Source organism: Callorhinus ursinus, unplaced genomic scaffold (assembly GCF_003265705.2).
Source record: "Callorhinus ursinus isolate GAN/ISIS: 27379988/994484 unplaced genomic scaffold, GSC_fseal_2.0 scaffold2, whole genome shotgun sequence".
Classification (NCBI taxonomy): Eukaryota; Metazoa; Chordata; class Mammalia; order Carnivora; family Otariidae; genus Callorhinus; species Callorhinus ursinus.
The window spans coordinates 3833177-3853826 of NW_027397064.1; positions in this window are offsets into that span (position 1 = coordinate 3833177).

The following is a 20650-nucleotide window of genomic DNA, read 5'->3' on the forward strand; positions in this document are numbered from 1 at the left end:
AAAGAAAGAAAGAAAGAAAGAAAGAAAGAAAGAAAGAAAGAAAGAAAAGAAAGAAAAGAAAAAAAGAAAAGAACGTGTTAAGCTCCTTTGGGTTCTGGAGGCCCCATATTCCGCACCTGGAAACATTGCTTTGGTGTTTGCCTGGCGACATGGTGGGCTGTCAGCTTCGAGGAGCCTCAGAGCAGTCAGTAGAGGATCTTCCACTACCTCCATAATCCCCACTACCTGGCTTTTTTAGAAGTGCCTGATCCACAAGCCTGGACTCTCACACAACATAGTATTTGCCCAGAAGGGTAGATGAAAGGTGGGAGTGAGCCCATGAGGATGTGATCTGAGTGCTGAGATGGCACTCTGAGGGTGGGTGCCCTCCTCTAGGATGTAGTAGGCACCCTGAATCAGACTGTGCCCCTGTAGTAAGAAGACTGCGTCCTGGAACCTAGAGCAAAGCAGGAATGCGCCCCCCCACCCCCGCTCTGATTTCCAATGACCCACTGGGGACTTGGTGATTCCTGTCCCTACAACTCTGGGCTCTACAGGATAAGCTGTTCTGGCCCCTAGATGGGTCAGGCTCTTGCCCGGGGACACAGTAAGAGCCCCACTGAACCACAAGATGCCCCTCCTACTTTGAATTTCTTGTGTCCACAGGTCAAGCAAGAGGAATATTTTATTTTTTAGAGATTTATTTATTTATTTGAGAGAGAGTGTGGGTCTCTTTCTCTCTGGAAGAGGGGCAGGGGGCAGAGAGAGAGGGAAAGAGAATCTCAAGCAGACTCTGCACTGAGCTCTGCACATAACTCGATCTCATGACCCTGAGATCATGACCTGAGCTGAAATCAAGAGTCGGATGCTTAACCGACTGAGCCACCCAGGCGCCCCAAGAGGAGTCTTTATGTTGACAGGAGACATCACCCGGGATACATGGGGGAAGCGGGCAGGGGAGGGACATGTATGGAACCCAGGTGATTCGCTGAGACATCTCTCGGTGGTTCCTTAGAAGAAAAATTTCATCTTCCACTAAAGTTAACTTCTAAATGGATTAAAGAGTTAAAAAAAATCAGATATAAAAAAAACATAAGAAATTGAAATCGACGACTGTAGAGAAGAAATAACTTTCTAAACTTAAAAGTGATAAAAGCAATCAACACATGTGTATAAATAAAAATGGGAAATTGTGACACAAGAAAAATGCAAAAATAAAAAGGCCAACAGCAGGCTGGAGGCAAAGAGTTCTAACAAATACCAAACATTCATTTCCTCACGTTGGGGCTGTGGATAATATTTTATGTTTTCCGTGTTTTCTCCAATGCGGATATGTAACCCTTCCAAGAGGTCCATATATTCATCTTAAAAAGAGAGGAAGAAAAACATAGCATTTTTTTTCCTTTTCTGAAATAAATAACACTTGCAGAACAGGCAGTTTAAGGAAGTATTGAGATAAAGGACTTCAGAAATCATTTTGGATACTACCTCTGAACTATACTAATGTTAAATTAAAGAATGCAGGGGCGCCTGGGTGGCTCAGTCAGTTAAGTGTCTGCCTTTGGCTCAGGTCATGATCTTGGGGTCCTGGGATCCAGCCCTGTGTTGGGCTCTGAACTCAGCGGGGGAAACTGCCTCGCCCTCTGCCCCTCCTCCTGCTCATGCTCTCTCTCTCTCTCAAATAAATAAAATCTTAAAAAAAAGAGAGAAAAGCTTTAAAAAAATTAAAGAGCCCAAAATTTAAGTTTTGAGGACTTCCTACCATCCAGAAAGAAAGCACTGTTGTCACGCACACACATCGTGTCCAGGTTTCCCTCGCCTCTAAAAATGATGTGGAGAAAACTCTGGATGGAGAAGTGGGCACATAAACATTTCAAAAACTAAACATGGGATTAGGATCTTCGTAGCCCTATAACTGAACAGATGTTAACCAGCCAACAGACAGAAAGTAGAATTTTTGGTTTTGACAGTCGAGCCCAAACAAAACCCCCATCCTTCCTTGCAGGGAATGCTCTGTGGCTTGTGAGACACAAAGGTTGTGGAGCAGAACTCAGAATTTCCATTTCTCTGTTTTCCCAGTTGTAATGAAGGGAGTGAGCTAGTCCTCAAGGGTGGCTCATTAATTGAATTCCCTACTAGGCTGACTTTAGGAAGCGGGAAGCCCAGAGCTGGGATTAGCAGCAGGGTTGCGGATGGTTTATGTGATTAAAATGATCCAGTCAGATCTGGAAGAATGTCATTATTCTCCTTCGTGTCACTCAGAAACGGGGACGATAACCATATGGTGCCCACCCCAGGACTGTCTTGATATGTTTCATCTGAACGATGACAAGGAACGTCCAATGTAATAAAAATGCTGCAACTCACAGGAGACCTTCTGCACACAGGGGCTCAGAGCCCGCGATTTGAGAGTTGTGATTGCATGCTTTGTGAAGAAGCAAGGCTGCTGATGCTAATGATCCCAGTAGCTATCTCCAAGGAAGGGAATAGTCTGGAGACTGCGTAAGCCCCACCAACCCACTGGCTTGCAGAAGAACACCACTTTCCTGCCCGTCAACTTGCTTCCGAGGCTTACAGCAGCAAAGCGATTCTTCTAGTCTAGAGGCTCCTACTAAGTGTGTGCCTGTCTCTCTCAGGCCTGTGATAGTGTCCTGTTTGATGTGGCTAATGGTGATGAGGCTGAAGGGAAATGGAGTGCCCAGGAACGAAGACATCTCTTGTTCCCTGATCAGACACCAGGCTTAAACTGCATCCCAATCTGCGTCCTCACAAGCGATAAGCCTGCTTGGTCTGGTACCTCTCTGTAAGTCATCTTCTCTCTTACAAGGTTAGGCGGTGCTCTGGTCCCATCATGACCACGACATGTGGTTGTCAAAGTCGCTGGTCCCATCCCGAGTCAGACTTTATTAGAATGGTCTCCGAATGGAGATTTTTCCAATTTCACGATTTCTTTCGCAAGTATTAGCTTGGCGTTGTACGTTTAGGAGATTTGTCTCTTCTCCCTTTGTTGGTGTCTGTCAGTATTTTATCATTACTTGTTTTAATACTCAAATTGTTCCAGATTTGGCCAGCAGGCGTGCCTTTTAAGGTGCTCCTGTTGTCCTTTGACACATGCCCATCGTTCTCGGAGCAATCCTTATCTTCAGATGCAACCAGATGTTTCAGGTTCTTCTTCAAGGCCTTTTCCATCTTCAGTTCCCAAACCAACCATTTCTTTAAGAAACCCTGGTTTTCTTTATTGGATAATGGTTTTTAGAAACTAAGATTGAGGTGATAGGTGCTTATTACCACTCGGTATCATTGATTCCATGGCCTCTCAGAGCAAAAGAAATACATCAATATCTACTTATCTCTATCTATCTATCTATCTATCTATCTCTTTCCCTCCTCCCTCCTTCCCTCTCTCCTTCTTATCTTTAAAGCCACGTGTTCATACTGTGATCTCCAATACATCACTATGGGATCACTCTAATCTTTCTTTTTCCACATTTTTAAAAGATTTTATTTATTTATTTTAAAGAGAGAGAGAGGGCGGGGGTGGGGGAGGGACAGAGGGAGAGGGAGATGGAGACAATCTCAAGCAGAGTCCCCGCTGCGCATGGAGCCCGATCTCATGACCCTGAGATCATGAGCTGAGCCGAAATCGAGACTCGGGTGCATACCCGACCGAGCCACCCAGGTGCCCCTTCTTTCCATATTTTTAATTTCCTTCTTGGATGAGAAATCTGGCTCCCATGATCCACAGTACACTTACATATTTCCTCAAAGCTAGACTACACAGAATAGTTTCAGAAATGCTAACCTATGCTACTGAGAAAACCAAATCTTATAGAGTTCAATTTCTGTTTACTGTTCTTTCTGTCTCTGACCTAAGGATGCAGAGTCAAAATAGTGTTTCGAAATGTTATTTGGGTTTGTTCTCCCTCCTGATCCTTCAGTGTGGTTATGCTATTCATTTGAAATCACATAATAAAGTTCATTCGTAAGGTAAGTTCCCTGTACACGTCACCATTAGTATTGGTCTCGTTCTTGTTGATTTTAAGTCTAGGAGACATTAATGTGCTTCCAAAAGTCAGCACTAGACTCACGGTACCAGCCCTTCCTCATCCCTTCACCCCATTATCTTGGGGTGACCAATGTCATCAGCTTCCGGCTTGTCTTTTTGCACAAATGAGCAGAAATATACACATGTATTTCCTTGTTCTTCCTTTTTTCCTACACAAGAGGTAGCATACCTTAGTCCTCTTTTGCACTTGGCTTTTCCTGTTTTTAAATTCATGTCTCCTGGAAATCTTTCCATATCATTTGACCTTTGCCATCATTTGGACAGCTGCATAGTACTCTAGGCACTATGTGGATGTGCCATGGTTACTCGTCCACCGTCTTAGGGGCGGGTGACCGGATTGCCTCCAATTATAACTGTCGCTGCAGGGAATCACCTTGTCTTCATATGTCAGATTGCTAGATCACATGACAAACACATTTGTGGTTCTGCTAGATGTTGTCAAATTCCTCTCCTAAAGGGTTGTATTAGTTCGCATTCTTGCCAGCAACATAGGAGAGCGTGTTTCTTCATAGTTTCACCAATAGAACGTGTTGTCATACTTCTGAATTTTTGCCAATCTGATAAGATTGGCAAAATGGAAGAAATGGAATCCCTCTGTAGTTTTAATTTACATTCCTCTTATTAGGAGTGAGATGGAAAATATTTTCATGTTTGTTGGCCATTTTTATGTCTTTTTGTGAATTGTTCATATCTTTTGGCCATTTTTCTATCAGGTTTTTGGTTATTTTCCTATTTTAAAGAATTCTTTATATTGGAGACATTACCCTTTATCCCTAATAAATGTTATGGATGCACCCCCCAAATGTCATTGTCTTTTAGCTTTACTTATGATGATTTTTTTCTGTACAAAAGGGTTTTTAAATATATGTTTATGGAATCAAGTTGATCACTCCTTACTTTTGTTGTTTTTCCCTTTGGGATCATAGCCACAAACCTTTCTACCCTCAGGTTAAAGAGAATTCACCCCTGTTTGCGGATAGAGTGTAAATGCCCTCATGTTTCCTCATTCAGACCCCTGGTCCCCTTGGACTTGATTGTTGCATATGGTGGGAGGTGTGGATCTAATTTTATCTTTTTCCAAATAGTTACCTAGTGATATTTATTAAAACATTTGTCTCTGCTCTGGTGATTTGAAATACTATCTTTACCATATCCTAAGTTTCCATATGCACTTGGGTCTATTTTGGGATTTTTTATTCTATTCCACCTGCCTATCAATTCACTGTTTTACTTCCAGAAGCCTTATAGGATGTTTTCCAGTGTGTAAGCGCTGGACCCCACCCTACATTTCCCCCCTTTGTCTCCCTAGCTGTTCTTTCACGGTTCCTTTTCCACACGGACATCAACTTCTCTAGCTTCACAAAACTTCACAAAACTACTTGTTGATATTTGTATTGGAATTTTGATGAATCCATAAATTAATGGGGAGAGAACTGAAATCTTGGGGTTTAGTCACTTACTCTAAGCCCATCTTTCAGAGTCTTTCTCAGATACCCTGGGTATGACTGTGTGAATTGGGTCCTTGGGAAGCAGACACTGAGACAGATTAGGAGTGCCAGAGGATCGTGGGGGCACAATGTCTGTGAAGGGGACGAAAAGCAGGGCCACAACACTATCGGACGCGGGCAAGTGGGGGTGTCGATGTAACAAGACACACCGTAACAGACCGCCAACAGCAGTTGACAGGTGGATAAATCAGAACTGACTGGTAGATACGTAGTATTTAGACACAAGGAAGAACCACTGGACAAGAGGAACAGAAAGTTGAATGCGGCTGCCTCCAGAAACAAAAGCTGGAGAGAAAGGAGTGGAGCAGGATTTGCTGCCTTTCACGAACACTCGTCCTGAATTACTTCTCTTGTTTGATTTGTTGTTCAACAACAAATCAATGAATGACATAAAATCCAGATTACTAACGGTCCTAGACAACCCCATCAGAGATAATCTACTAAAGCCCAAATGACTGTCTGTTGGAACTCAGGTCAAAAAAATGCAACGAGAAAGCAGACGTTGACAAAGACGGCAAATGAAGGCAATGGTTTAATCTGGAGGCTGGCTGAAATGTCAGGAATGAGATTTATTCCGGGCATCAGCATTCTACCATGAGAGGGGGATTTGTCAGCTCACATCAGCTGGCTCTTTAATTATATCCTTGCCCATCCAAGACCCACGGAGGCGTCAATCACCCTTGTCCAGGACGTCATTCTGAGCACAAAAAAAAACCTGTCCTTTTCTGGGAAGGCTCTTTCCAGAGCTGTCAATGGATAAAACAAGCAGTTGAAGGGGGAGAAAAACCACAGTTGTTCAAGCAGCTGTTTTGTTTATAATTGTTTTGCTTATTATTTTCTGAAGCAGATGGGTTATTCTGATGTCAGGTAGCTCTGGTCTTAGCATCCCTGAAGGGCTGGAAGTCAAGCGGTGTTGGCGGGGATCAGCAGCTGCAGCTGGTGCCACGGGAATCAGATGCTCCCAGCTGGGGCGGCAATGATCAGGCAGGGTCTGAGTAACACAGAAAGACACCGTGCAGGCCACAAGGGCTGTTTAATCACCATCTTCTGTCCTGGTAAGTGTCAATCTCCCTAAAGTTGACCCTGGGAAGAATCAGCATCTGAAAGTTCATGCTGAATGGAGGGTGCCGATCAGGTGAACTTACCCATCTATACCTTCCAAATGAGCACAATAGGTTTATTTCAAGTGCCAACCTCAATCAATTTGCCCTGACCTCCCAGAAGGCAGTTTGGAAAGCATTTGTCTTATTTTGCTTAGCATAATGTCCTCCAGGTTCATCCATGTTGTTGCAAATGCCAGGACTTCCTTATTTTATGTTTTTAATGGAAATCACATACATTTCAAGTGTACGTGATTTGGTATACCTGTACATAGTGAAACACTCGCTGGGGTCAAACTAATTAACACCTCATTTCCTCGTAGTGTTACTGCTTTTTTTACATTTTCCGTGTGTGGTGGGAGCATCTGAAATCTACTCTCTTAGCAAATTTCCAGTATTCAATACAGTATTAGCAACTTCAGCCGTATGCTGTACATTATTACATCTCTAGACCCATTCATCCTACATAACTGCCACTTTGAACCTGTTAACCAAGGATTTCTTTTTTTTTTAAAGATTTATTTATTTATTTTAGAGAGAGATAAAGAATGTGAGTGGGGGGAGGGACAGAGGGAGAGAGAGAGAGAGAGAGAATCTCAAGCAGACTCTGTGCTGAGCCCTGAACCCGACTTGGGGCTCGATCCCATGACCCTGAGATCATGACCTGAGCCGAAACCGAGAGTTGGCTGCTTAACTGACTGAGCCACCCAGGAGCCCCTGGAGATTTCCTTCTTTTTAAAGGTTGAATAATAGTCTCCCATAGAAAGAAATGATTACATTAACAAAAGGTACAATCCAAAAGCAATTGTCATAGAGACCTTTATGTACCGAACACAGGTGTCTAATACAGAAAGTGTATGAGAATCAAAGGAGAATCTCACTGAAGCTATACTGGAGGACACATAATCTTTCTCATGATTCAACAGATCAAACAGGAAAAATGATGCAAGACCTGAGTAATACATTAGCAATCATTAGCAAGCACACAAATACATAATAGGCTTTAATTAGTTACTTCTTTCAGGTTTTGCTGAACACCTGCTTTTTGCTCTATATTGGGAAGTTAACGATGACTAAGACAAATGTTTCTAGCTCTCAGGGAGCTCCATTTGGCAGGACGGCAGGGCTGGCCACCTCTAAGCCACGAGGGAGGCTGGGAATAGAGTTTGAGGCACTAATGGCCAGGGAGAGCCACATCATTCTCAAGATCCCAAGCCAAATGAACATCCAAGATCTCTGTTCAAAAAGTGAGGGAAAAGCTTTTCCTTTCTTCTGTGGGTTTTCTCTCTACCTGCCATGGTGGTTCTTATTTGCTATCTAATGTCGGAGATACGGATGCTCACAAAGTGCGGACGGACACTCCCCAGGTTTCTCAGCCCTGCCTCCAGACTCAGCGCTTGCAGTGCACCCGCTCTCCCCCACTCCACACCCATGCCCAGGTCCCCAGTTACAGTTGCTGGGTCAGTGGAGAAGGTGGTTGAGAATGGGTGGGTGGTGGAGGAGAGGGTGGGAGGTGAGCCGAGGCTCTAGGACCCCAGTGCACAGTCCATTGTCCCATGTCTCTTCACTCACAAAGCACAAATTCAAAGAGAAAACTACTAAGAATTTTAAGACCTTGACCACAGAGACTTAAACTCCATGTGGGGCCTCCTTCTGAGGGGCACATCCTTGTGTGATGACAGGCTCATGAAGCCAGCTCTGCTCCTGGCTTCCGTAGGGCAGGCAGATAAGGGAGGAGGAAGCAGGAAGAGACATCAGGTGAGCCGACCCATGGCCTCCACCACCTTGTTGTATGTGAAAGCCACTGAGGCTCTGAGTAGTCATCAGTATAGCAAGCCCCTGATTTCCCTGACTGGTGCTAACTCAAAGCCCAGGGGCCAAGGTATCAGGTTGTATCTGAAAAGGCAACGTTAGCAATTCCTTAACGCTATCCTGATATTTTCAGCCTTACTTGTTTTATTTGGAAATACAATGGAGAGGTCGGTGAAAGAGAAATTTTGCCTAGAATATTTAACAGGAAATATGAATATGGGCATAATAAGCCCTTCCTATCTGTGTCACATTTGGAAGACTCTTGCATCATCAAAAATGTATTACTGCCAATCTAAGAACGATTTTTAAGGAAATATTAACGTATATTAGCCAGTCCTTTCAACATCCCCGAAAATAACTTGAGCTTTCTAATTCCCTTCTACAATTCTTATGATTCCAGGATTCCAGGATTTTTTGTTCTTGTTTCTTTTCCTGCTATTGTATCCCCAGTACCTAGAACAGAACCTGGAACACAGTGTTGGTAACTGTTTGTTGAGTGACTGCATGAATGTATTCAGAATTATCACTCGGGTTTTGTAAGGTAACTTAATATTCCTTATAAGTAGAATCAACGCAAAAGGGCTGATGCCTCATGAGCCTCATTAGAAGGGTTTTCTCTCCTCTGTTATTTTGTAATGGAAGAATAGAATTTGTTTTTCAAGTTGCTTAAACGTGGAATTTATCAGGAACTTTTGTTTATTTGTATTCTGGGTTGGGCTGAAAACAGTACTTTTGACAGCAGAGTTATGAAAAGGGTCAAGTCTGGTGTCTCAGATGCTGAGTCTGAAAGTCCCATCTGGACTGCAGCTGAGACAGAGGTTGGAACTGGAGTCTACAGCCCACGAACTTCTATGTAAGCACTCAAACAGTCCTTCTTTGGGAGGATGGCGAGCAGGTGGCATGGAAGAAACTGGCCACATGCCCTTCTAGCATTGGGTCAGAGATCAATATAAATAAGAGACTGAGTTCCATTGTGAAGCCTGAACATCTATCTATTAGACAAAAGCCAAAGAATGCCATTGTAACCAATATGTCCAGTTTCCACAAGCTTAGGGTACAAGGTCACCCTTAAGTGAAACCCCAAATGCCATGCCAGGGCTCTACTGTCCCTGATGGGGCTAGCAAAGGAATCTTTTATCCTGAGGTCAGGTCTAGTGCTTCTAGACCTGCATCAGTGGAATTGGAATTTGGATGTGCCCTTTGGCTAGAGTCCTCCCCGACTCCTGGCCAGGATGCCAGTTATTCCAAACTTGCCCTTTCTCTCTTCATGGCCCATTGAAGATTATGTGCCTGAAAATGAGTGAGCCCGGTACAGAGTCATTGTACCTGGGACAGAGAGATGCCCAAGGTTACCACAGAGTGAGGAGGACATGTCTCCCTCTGGGGCTATCTTGTTAAGGGTGTTGACAGTGGGGTTGGGGTGCTCAAGATACTGGGACCCTCAGTCCAACAACCTGCAAGGAATTGATTCCTGCCAACAATCATGTGAGCATAGAAGGAGATCCTTCCCCACCAGAGCTTTCTAATGAGACCACAGCCCTGGCTCACACCATGGCAGCTTTGTTAGATGCTAAGCAGAAGACCCAGCTAATCATGCCCAGCTTCCTAACCCATAGAAACTGTGAGATAGTAAATGCCTATGGTTTTAGGCTGCTAAATGCATGATAATTTGTTACACAGTAAGATAACAAACAGAGGGGTTTAGTCCATCTTTGACCAAGAGCATCTAAACCCTGAATTCCCTGAATATTTTGGGAAAAGATCACCAGATGCCTTCTACCTTAAAAATGTAAGGCCATGCATGCCCGATTCCAGCAAGCACTTTTTAAATACAACATGGAGTTAATCATTGACTATATAAATAACTATTCAGAGCAAATATCCTTGTTACCATACCGGTGTTCTAGGAGCAAATGCAAAATATGATCAGGTAAATCCTGCTAAGATGCTGTTAATCAGTCAAGTTTGGCATGTGTTCAGCTAAGGGAGAAATCCTGCTTTACAGGCCAAGTGTGTGGAGAAGAAGCACAGTCCCTATTTGTCAGCAAAGCTGAAGAAATAAATCAGGTTAGACTGTAAGATCTCCAAGCAAGGGACAGAGGCTCACGGTGTCCGGAAATTCTGTGCTGTGTGTGTGTGTGTTTTTAAAGCAGGTTCCACGCCCAGTTTGGAGCCCAATGTGGGGCTTGAACTCATGAATCTAAGATCAAGACATGAGCTGAGATCAGATGTCGGACATTTAACCGACTGAGCCACCCAGGCACCCCCTGTGCAACGGTTTTATCCTAAGTATACCCTTGTCTAGAAAAGGGTTCATCCTTTTTCTGAAATGTGTACCATCCTCAGAAAAAGCTGGCTTCCCAAAGATCTTTTAAAGAGATTAAAACACTACAATTTTCATGAAACATCCCAGATTAAAAAGAAAAATCTGTAACCCAGTTCCTAAAAATAACCTGATTTCAGCATCAGAACTGTCATCTCAAAAGGCTTCCTTCTATGCAGGTATTAAAAATGAGAAAAGGTGAGCTCAGCACACCAAAGCTTGGTTCAAGGAAAAGGTGTCTGTGATATAATATGCATGGGGTAAAACTAGCATGCAGGTGAAGGACGAGTGTTGTATAATGAATAGGCACTTCACAGTGGAAACACACACAAACGACTACACTTCCTTTACTAAAGAAGTATTTAATTGGTCCCAAATTTCTTGCTTACATGCAGAAAAAGCCCTGGAAATAATTTGGAGCCCTTCCTGTGATTCAATTAAATGCTCTTGCTCACCACGCAGTTCCCATGGGTTTTTGTCATTATGGAATGGTCTATGAGGAGGGGATCGGATCGTTTGTCTCCAAGTCCAAGAAGGAAGTAGAGGCAAATGTGGAGTGTCAAGAGTTCCTCTGAAAATCTGAAGGGACCCACAGACACTGTCTCCAGACAAAGGCACACTCACGCAGGCTCATGTTTTGCAATGATTTTTTTCACTTGTCCTCGGTCAATGTGAACTTCGGAGTATGTGAATCTCAGAGCAGGAAAACCCCAAATTAGAGAAAGTCTTGCTCCTGGTTCACACCCATTCTCTAGGGTAGAACTTTTGGGCTCTTAAGTTTATCATAAGACCTAGGAACATGTGCCCCTTCATGTCACTAGGTTTTATTAGGTTTGGGCTAAAGAGTGACAGACTGGCCTGGGCATGGCTTGTCAAGACTACAGCAAGACGAGGTCCTCCAGGTTTTTCCAGGTACCAGGCCCACCCCCCACCTCCTGCCTTTCCTTTCCCCGGCCCCTTCCTCCCTCCATGCCTCCCCCCAATCCTGCACCCCTTCTTTCTTTCCTTCCTTCATTCCTTCCTGTTCCACTTTGTTTATTATGCAGATCTGCCTGGAAAGAGAAAATGCTGCTGATGTTTGTTTCATGATTTATGACACCATTCAATTTAATAACTATTCATCATCAACTAATTAATACACGTTATGACCACATGGATCACCTCCTGCTTCAGTAGTTAGGCATCTTACATTTAGGTCTGTGATCCATTTTGGGGGAAGGTCTGTGTCCAAATTCATTATTTTGACTGTGAGGTCCAGTTGTTCCAGCACCCTTGGTTGAAAAGATTATCCTTTCTCCACGGAACTGCTTTTGCTCCTTTGTCAGAGATCAGTTGGTGACATGTATGTGGGTTTAATTCTGGGCACTCTGCTCTGTTCCAATGATCTATCTGTCATTTCTTCCACCAGTGCCAGACTGTCTTGATTACTGTAGCTTTTTGGTAAATTTTGAGGTCGGGTAATGTCAGTCCTCCAACTTGGTTCTTCTTCTTCAGTACTGTGTTGGTTGTTCTGAGTCTTTTGAATTTCTATATAAACTTTAGAACCTGTTTGTCCATATCCACAGAATATTTTGCCCCTCATCAAAATTTTGCCTATCCCTTATTGACTCTTTTCTGATACAGTCCTTACCAAGGTATTTGCAAAATGATGATTTTTTTTTTCAACCCGGTTTTCCCTCACAGCTACCAGTTTGTCTCAGCATTTTACTGTGAGCAAGACACATCCTATCCATTCCTCTTCAAGGATCCACGTAGGGTACCATATTATATTTACTTATATTTCTCCTTAAGATCCTCTTGACTGACACATGGATAGTTTTGAGGAGTATTGGTCAGGCAGTTACCATGCGTGGTCTGTACTTACGGAGTAGAGGGCTTATGCATGCCCTCCCACCCCCTCCTTGACAGAATATTTACATAACTATTTGAAATTCTTCTCCATGGGAGATTTGTCTATTCTCTCCCATTCATTTATTTATTGCATCATTTATTTACATCAGTATGGACTCATGGATATTTATTTTATATTGGGTTATAACGCAATATTACTATGTTTGATTGCTCAAATTATTCCAGCTTTGGTCATTGGGAGTGCTTAGAATTCTCATGGAAGAATTCAGACTTTCTCAACAACGAGTCCGAGGCCATAAGCTAAGACAAAGTGATCTAAAGGATCGGGAATGAAGGAAAGAAAATACCTCTTACGTACATGCTTCGTTCTTCTAGAATTTGAAGAAAAATGCATAAACAGATAATCTGATTTCACATGTACTCAAAAGAGAACAATGATTTTGGACAATGACTCACAGGCCCAAAGAAAATTTGCTTCTTAGTAGATGCATCACAACCATATGGCAACTTGTGATAGCGAGTTCCCTGTGGTTGCCTGTAACCAAAATCTAACTTCCTCCAAGATTCTTTGTGTTTCTGCGGCTGGCCACTGAGGTTGTGTTGGGGTTGCGGCCACCCACAGTTTTTGCTTTGTAGTTTCTCTGGCATGCCAGGTTATGGCACAATACCTGCAGAATTTAATACTCAATGATCAACCCACATTCTTTCCATCACCCATGATTTTTAACATGAACCAAAGAATTTGGAGACATCCAGGAGGAAATGTTCCTAATAAATATCCAGTTGTACCAAAGTTAAGGAAGAAATATGACCTTAAGCAGCATTCAGTGACATGAATGAGGAAAGTGCTGGTAAAATAATGTCAGTATTCAATGTTGGTTTGCTCTTTCCGATCCTACCCGCAGGCTCATCTGAGGACCCCTCCTCCACATCTCTAGTGAGGTGGGTAGCACAGTGGGTGTTCCTTCCTCATTGTGAGAATGACAAAGAGTTGGTACAGATGGAGTAAGAGTCTCTGCCCCAGATAACTCACTGAGTAAGAAAGTCAGGTGTGCACGTTCTGGTTAGCACGTCCTCCATCTTGCAAGGCAATGCAGAAGGGAATGGAGTGGTTGAGGCAGAGAACTAGGGCTTGGGAATAGAGTCTTTCTCCAGTGGGATATCAGCCAAGTCATATAATCTCTTTGGGTTTCAGTTTCTTCTTTTTTCAAGAGTGAGAAGATATAGACCTTAGGATTCTGTAAAATGAAGGCCCCGGCTCACATCTATAGAGGAATATAATCATTCTTATTCTACCATGCTATTCATTCATTCATTCAATACATTTTGACTGTCAAAACTGGATTACAAGTCATTGGCATGCATGTGTAGACCTACATTGGATGGTATGAAGACACACTCCTGTTGTGGCTGGTGGCACAAGATAAACTGTTTATGAACTTGGTACCATATTCCCTAAATGCCACTTCAGGGGAGACACAGAATTATTCAAGTCCCGAACAAAACTCCCAGTGGCTTAATTTTCAGGGTTCTGGTTTCGCCTTGCTGATTTACCCAGCCCTACAAAGAGATTTCCGTTTCCAAGCTGAGTTTTTCTGTTGTTAGTTTAACACTGTTTTCATGCTCTTTCTTTTTTTTTATTTTTAATTTATAAAGGCTTTTATTTTAACTTACAAACTGGAGTAGTTAAGAGATGGATAATAGCCACTTTGCTTTTATTTTCTTGGCATCAAAGCAATTAACTGATGTGCTCATGCTCTTTCTGAAGGAAAAGGTTCTACATTCCTTAGAAAGTTGACAGTAATTGACCATGAAAACAGAGTGGATTATGGACAGACCTCATGTCAAGGAAAGACATCAGTTTATTTAGAGCATGAGGCATCTTGCAGACTACTAGAACCCCAGACTTGACAGAGCCTTGGCCGTCCTCTAGCACAAAATTCCACTGGAGGCATGGATCATCATCCCCTTTTACACCATCTTAAAGGTGAGTATTTTGTGAATGCCGTTGGAAAGACCAGGTGATCATTTAGCGGGTGTGTTCATTTACCAATGGTCAAAATTGGATTTGCATACATAATAACAGGAGTGCTGCAGCCCTTCTGGGGTGGACATTTAAACAGAAATGTATTGAATGAATGAAGCTCTTGTGAGCCCAGGCAGAATGAATTTATTACAAGGTGGCAATAAGGTCGAATACATCAAATGGATAATAGACTTTGAGAAGTAGACAGACTTCATATCTAGTTCCATTCATTGGTTAAGGGTGGAGGAGAAATTTTTGTTTGCAAAATGATATTTTGATTTTTCTCAAAGTGTTCTATCCCTTTAAAGTAAACAGAAAGCAAAAAGCAGAAGAGGAGAAAATAGGGTGAACATGAAAAAAAATGTATGATTGAAAAGAAGTCTTAAAGTAATGTTTAACCAGTTGAAAAAAAATCTCATTTCTCAGTTTATAAAAGCAGAAGAAGAGATGGGCATAAGTAATGATGATAAATATGAATCTGCTAAGTGAAAATATGTTAATTATGGAAATATATTTAGCCAAGAGAAGAAGAAAACTGAAAACATAGAAAAGTCACCTTAAAAATCATAGCTGGAAGTAGAAAAGCAAAAATCAACTGGAAGATACATCTGTAACCCTTCAGGGACTTCTGAGTAGACAAGATGTGTCAGCATCAAGCATTTTATAACAAGACATTAAAATAATGCTTGTATTTTCTCTTCAGACCCAGAATGTAAACAGAGATTTCTTACCATAATAAAGGCTACCAACTTCCCTTTGAACCTCCATGGTCCTGGACCAGAAGCTCAGTGAAGCTGATGGGGTCCTACTATGGTTGGTGATCAAGAGATCGGGAGAAGCGTGTGCCATGTCAACTGTTGTCACCATTACAATGAACACTCACTCCTCTTTGTGAAATTTCAGGCAGGGCTCCCAGCTGCAGATACAGAGATGGGGAGGAAAGGATCAAAGGGAAGGAGACTTCTATTACATGAGCACCTACTATGTGACACTCACTGTACTTAACACTTTGCCCACATCATCTCATTGAATCCTTACCTACGTCTTGATGGATGGTGATCACCACCTACATTTGGAAGATGTGGTATTTGAGGTTCAGGGGGGTTAAGAAATTTGCCCAAGGGTATGCAGTTTGAAAGTGGCAAACCAGCATTTGAAACCATGATAGAGGATGATATCATATCTGTTACGGGCTGAATTGTGTCCTCTCAAAATTCATATGTTGATGACCTAACCCTCAGTATCTCACAGTGTGACGGTATTTGGACATGGGATCTTTCAGGGGCTAATTAAGTTTCAAGGAGGCCATTAGAGGGAGTCCCAGTCCAATCTGACTAGTGTCTTTATAGAAGAAGACATTTGGATACACAGAGATGTCGGGATGCAGATGAATAGAGGAAAGGCCATATGGGGACATGGTGAGAAGGTGCCCATCTGCACACCAGGGAGAGAGGCTTCAGGAGACAGCAACCCTGCCGAGACCTTGACCTTGGACTTTAGCCTCCAGAACCGTGAGGACGTAAATGTCTGTTGTTGAAGCTCGAGCATGCTCATACAATATCTGCTATAAAAAAATGTTATTAACAGTTCAGTGTTCTATTCCTGTTGACTGAAAATGACTGGCTATAACTCTTGATCTTGGGGTTGTGAGTTTGAGCCCCACTTTGGGTGTAGAGATTATAAATAAATAAACTTAAAAAAAAATCTTGGCAAATGGCATCCAGTTAGTGCTCCTTGAAGCACATGGATCTGTAGAGATCAGGGGCTGTCCCAGGGTTGGAGGGAGGCTGGGCATGTCAGAATGCCCCCCACCCCATCCCACTCCTAGCTTCAACTACAGCCTCTTATTACATGGTGACACTAACTAGGAGAGAAACCTGCTCTATAAAACAAGTTATGTTACCTTAAGGTTCTGAGATTTGGAATGTGTTCATGCCAAGTTGGGAATATTTTTAATATTAAGTTCTGTTGGTCAGAATAAAATATACGGATGCCATGGAATAAGACGAACCTACCTTGATTGGCAAACATGTGTCTTCGTCCCGAAGGGGAAGTGACTGTGTGGTTTTGGTGGTGAGAGGAAGTGAGAGTCAGGGGTGGAGATGGGAGAAGTTGCCTTGAGGACAGTCCGTATTTCGGGCAAGAGCAGGGGGCTGGTTGGGAAGAGACAGAGAGCTTCAGCCAGCGTGCCTTCCTGCTGCTGATTATCTGCCAGTGGGATGGAACCAGCATGAATACACCTGTCCTGCTTGGCTTTGCTGCGTGGAGGGACCCCGAGCCCTGGAGAGCATGGAGTTGTGAGAAACAACTCTCTCCGTCCTCGCCACCATTAAAGAGGGTTGAACCTGCTCGAGGCGGGGGAATGAGGGTGGGGCTTTGCAGATGGGAATGTCAGCATTGGAGACTGGATTCTGTTTTGAGGCATTACACCAAGACCAGAATAGAGAAGAATTATGCATTTTATAAATGTTAGGTCTCTGTTTTTAATAAGACTGCACACTGATTTAAAATGAGATTAAGTGAGGCTGTTTAGAGCCCATGAGTCTCATAAGAAATGAGAGCAGATGACACTGATTGATGCCAGTGGGATTCAGCCACCCAAACTGCCAGATCCGTGCTTCCTCACCCAGGGGAGGATGTGGCTGATCGTCTGTCATCCCATAGGCATGGGCTTGGGCTTCTTTTCTAATAATTCTGGCAGGTTACACGGATTCATCTTAAAGCGTCCATTTACTCATTTAACAAATATAAATAGATTGTCTACTGTGTGAGTCATTGTGGCTTGTGCTGGGGCTTCAGCAGAAAGCAGGACAGCCAAGGAGACCTCGTGACAAGGGAGAGTAGGGACACTGATAATTGTGAAATCTGTTTGTAGTAGGACATTGCTATGACCCAGCGAGAATGCGGAATTCCTCTTTGGAGAAAATTGCCCTTTGTTTAGGCAAAGAACCAAAATAGCCACAAAAGAGTCCCTTTGCTTAGTCTCAGTGTGAGAGGTTTGGACAAAGAAGGGTGTAAATAATCTGCATTTTGGGAAACTGGGGTTCACAGGCAGGAGGAGTAGCCCCAGAACACAGGGAAGAAGAGGGACAGGGAAGACGAAGGTCACCCCAATAACAATAGGAACTGGTTGTGGGAAATTTCCTCCGGTGAAGGATGGATTTTGTGCAGTGTTGGAGGAAAGAAAGGGGGCGAAGGGAGGGAGGAGGGAGGGAGGGAGGAAGGAGGGAGGGAGGGAGGGAGGAGGGAGGGAGGGAGCAGACAGAGTGGAGCTGGAGGTGGGTCTGTGTGAAGCAGGAGGTACAGTACTCTGTGAAAAGTAGGAGGCCAGTTGGGGAAGACCAGGAGGGGCTGGAGCTCACGAGGAGACAGGGTGATGGCGAGTCAGCAGGTCAAGGTCCCCGTTAACCCAGCCACGGCAGCAAATAGGGACCGGAGGGCTAAGTCTTCGATGCTCTCAACCCAGTTCCTGGTGGTGCACCTTGGGCTCCCCATTTGGCACAGGGCAGAGGCTGGTCAGGTGGATCACACAGAGGCAGGAAGGATGCTGGGCTGGCTTGTGGAGACTCCGGGTGCTCGGGAAGCTGCTGTGAGAGCGGATTAGTTCGAAGCTCTCCCGCCGGTGGAGGGGATATCTGTCCCAGCAGCTGCAGCCTCCCCTTGCTCAGGGGCATGATTTATGCTCTTGCTCATCCTTTCCCCGAGGCCCCCGGATGAGGGGGGCTGGGGAGGGTCCCCATCAGCTCGCCCTGCTCCAGCATGGAGGGGCCAGAGGCAGGGAGGTCGCTGAGGAGGAGGGGGCAGGTCCCAGCTGTTGTTTCTGACTCAAGTTTGGTGTGAGCACCGATGTTCCCTGGGGGCTCTCTTGCCTGCCAACCAGCCCTGAACTGGCTATTGGCAGTCTCTCTTCCACCGGCCAGGGCTGCATTTGACTGAGCCTCTCAGCCACGTGTCAGGTGGACACTGCTCACCTTACAAATGAGGAAGAGGAGGCTGGGTGGTCACACAGGTGGCCCCAGACTGCTGGGCTGCAAACTTGCTCTTGTCGCCTCTCCCCTCTTCGGCCCGTCTGTGCCGCCGTCCCCTCCTGGACTCTGCACAGGGGTCTCTCCAGTGCCCTGAAGTCCATGCGTGTTGGCATCTTGGGTTGCCTTCATCTGGTTTCTCTCCCAGCTGTTTGGGGCACGGTTGGGTTCACCCCCAGGTGGTTTGTCATTCATTCATTCTGTGCTCCGTGTCCGCTGGGGTGGTGGTGGCACGGTGGGGGCGGGCACTGGGTGGTACACTCAAAAGCGATCAGCAAAGAGAGCCCCCTGAAAGCTTGTTTATAATGTGTGGGCAGTGTTCCGGGGAAAGTGACAAGGTATGAGCTCCCTGGGCCTGGGGGAGGGATCAGTCCCGAGGACTGGCCATGGCTGCGGAGTGACCAGCTGGCAGGAGCTGTGGTCCTAGCAAGGGAGCCTCAGCCACGCCAACCCGCAGCCCGGCAAGGCGGGACCAAGACCGCTGGCACCCTGGCCTCTCTCCACTCTCGCCCTTTAAATTCCTGCCAGTGCCACCCGTGGGCTGAGCCCACCGGCCCGTGGAGGCCCAGCCTGCCCCGCCCGCTGGAGCGCGGTGTAGGGTGGAGAGGGGGCTGCACCTGCGGCGGCCATCGGACGGTGCCAGTGCATGCTGCAGGGCCACGCCATCGATCCCATTATTTCACGGCTTTAATTAGCTTCCGAAGTTAATCATGCATTTCATCCTGTTGCTACAGACTCTTACTCATTGCCTTATGAACATTATACACTGAACACTCTGTCTGGATAGTTGAGGATTTCATAAAAGCATCTGTTCTGTCCTGAGGTTTCCTCCTTCCGTAATTTTCTCTTCCTGTGGCATGTGACCTTCGGAGTGTCCTGGTGGTAGTTACGCTAATTTGCTTCAGGGCGTTTATCTGCCTGGTCCCGTGTGTCCAGTAGAGATGGGGGCCACGTATGTAGGTAAAAATGCACTGGTAGCCACATGAAAACTGTAAAAGAAACAGATGGAATTGCTCTTAAAATCTGTTCTATTTGGAATCACGGATCACTACATCAAAAACTAATGATGTATTGTATGGTGACTAACATAACATAATAAAATAAAATGAAATAAAATAAAATATAAAAAATCTATTTTATTTCACCCAGTGTATCCCACGTATTGTCATTTCGGCATATGGTCAATGCCGATGAGACATTTGGCATTCTCTTTGTCACACCCCTGCCATGTTCATGACACACACAGCACAGCCCACTCTGGGCTTGCCGCACGCCACGTGCTCAACCGTCCCAGGCGGCCAGTGGTCTACACTCTGGTGTAGATAACCCAGGTCTACGCTCTGCCTGATAACCTGTCTCCAACCCTCAAGTTCCCATCCTTATCTTGTCTCTGCTTAGGCTACTTCCAAAAAGTCCCCAGTTCCCACCTGCTGCACAAAACAAGAACACAGCTGACCTATTTGGGAACTTGAAGATGTAGTTTTGGCTTCTCTGGAACAACGATCCAACCACCGAGCTAGGGGGGAAACAAGGATTCTTCCCTCACTGCAGAGGGGCAGCTGCTTCTCCCTGTTCTCCATCGGGGGCCCCGGGAGGGCAGGGCTGGGTTCCAGTCCTGGCTCCATCATCTCTGAGCTGGGCGATCCTGGGCAAGTCACTTTCCCTCTCTTGAGTTGCAGTGTCTTAACCCGTAAAGTACAAAAACATGCCCACTCATTATGGGTTTGAGGATAATTAAATGAATGAATGTACTGAAGATGCCACACGGTGGCTGGAACTCAGCAAGTGGGGGCGGCTGGTCTACTTTAGTGAGAAGCAGGTGGGAGAATAAAAAAGGAAAAGTGCCCACGAGACCCATCACTTGCCTCTTCCGAGAAGTGCAGATCCTCCAGGTCAAGGCGATGATGTCAGAGAGGCTGGTTGGACGAGGGAAAGTTTTGGGGTTCAACGTGGTGGAGCA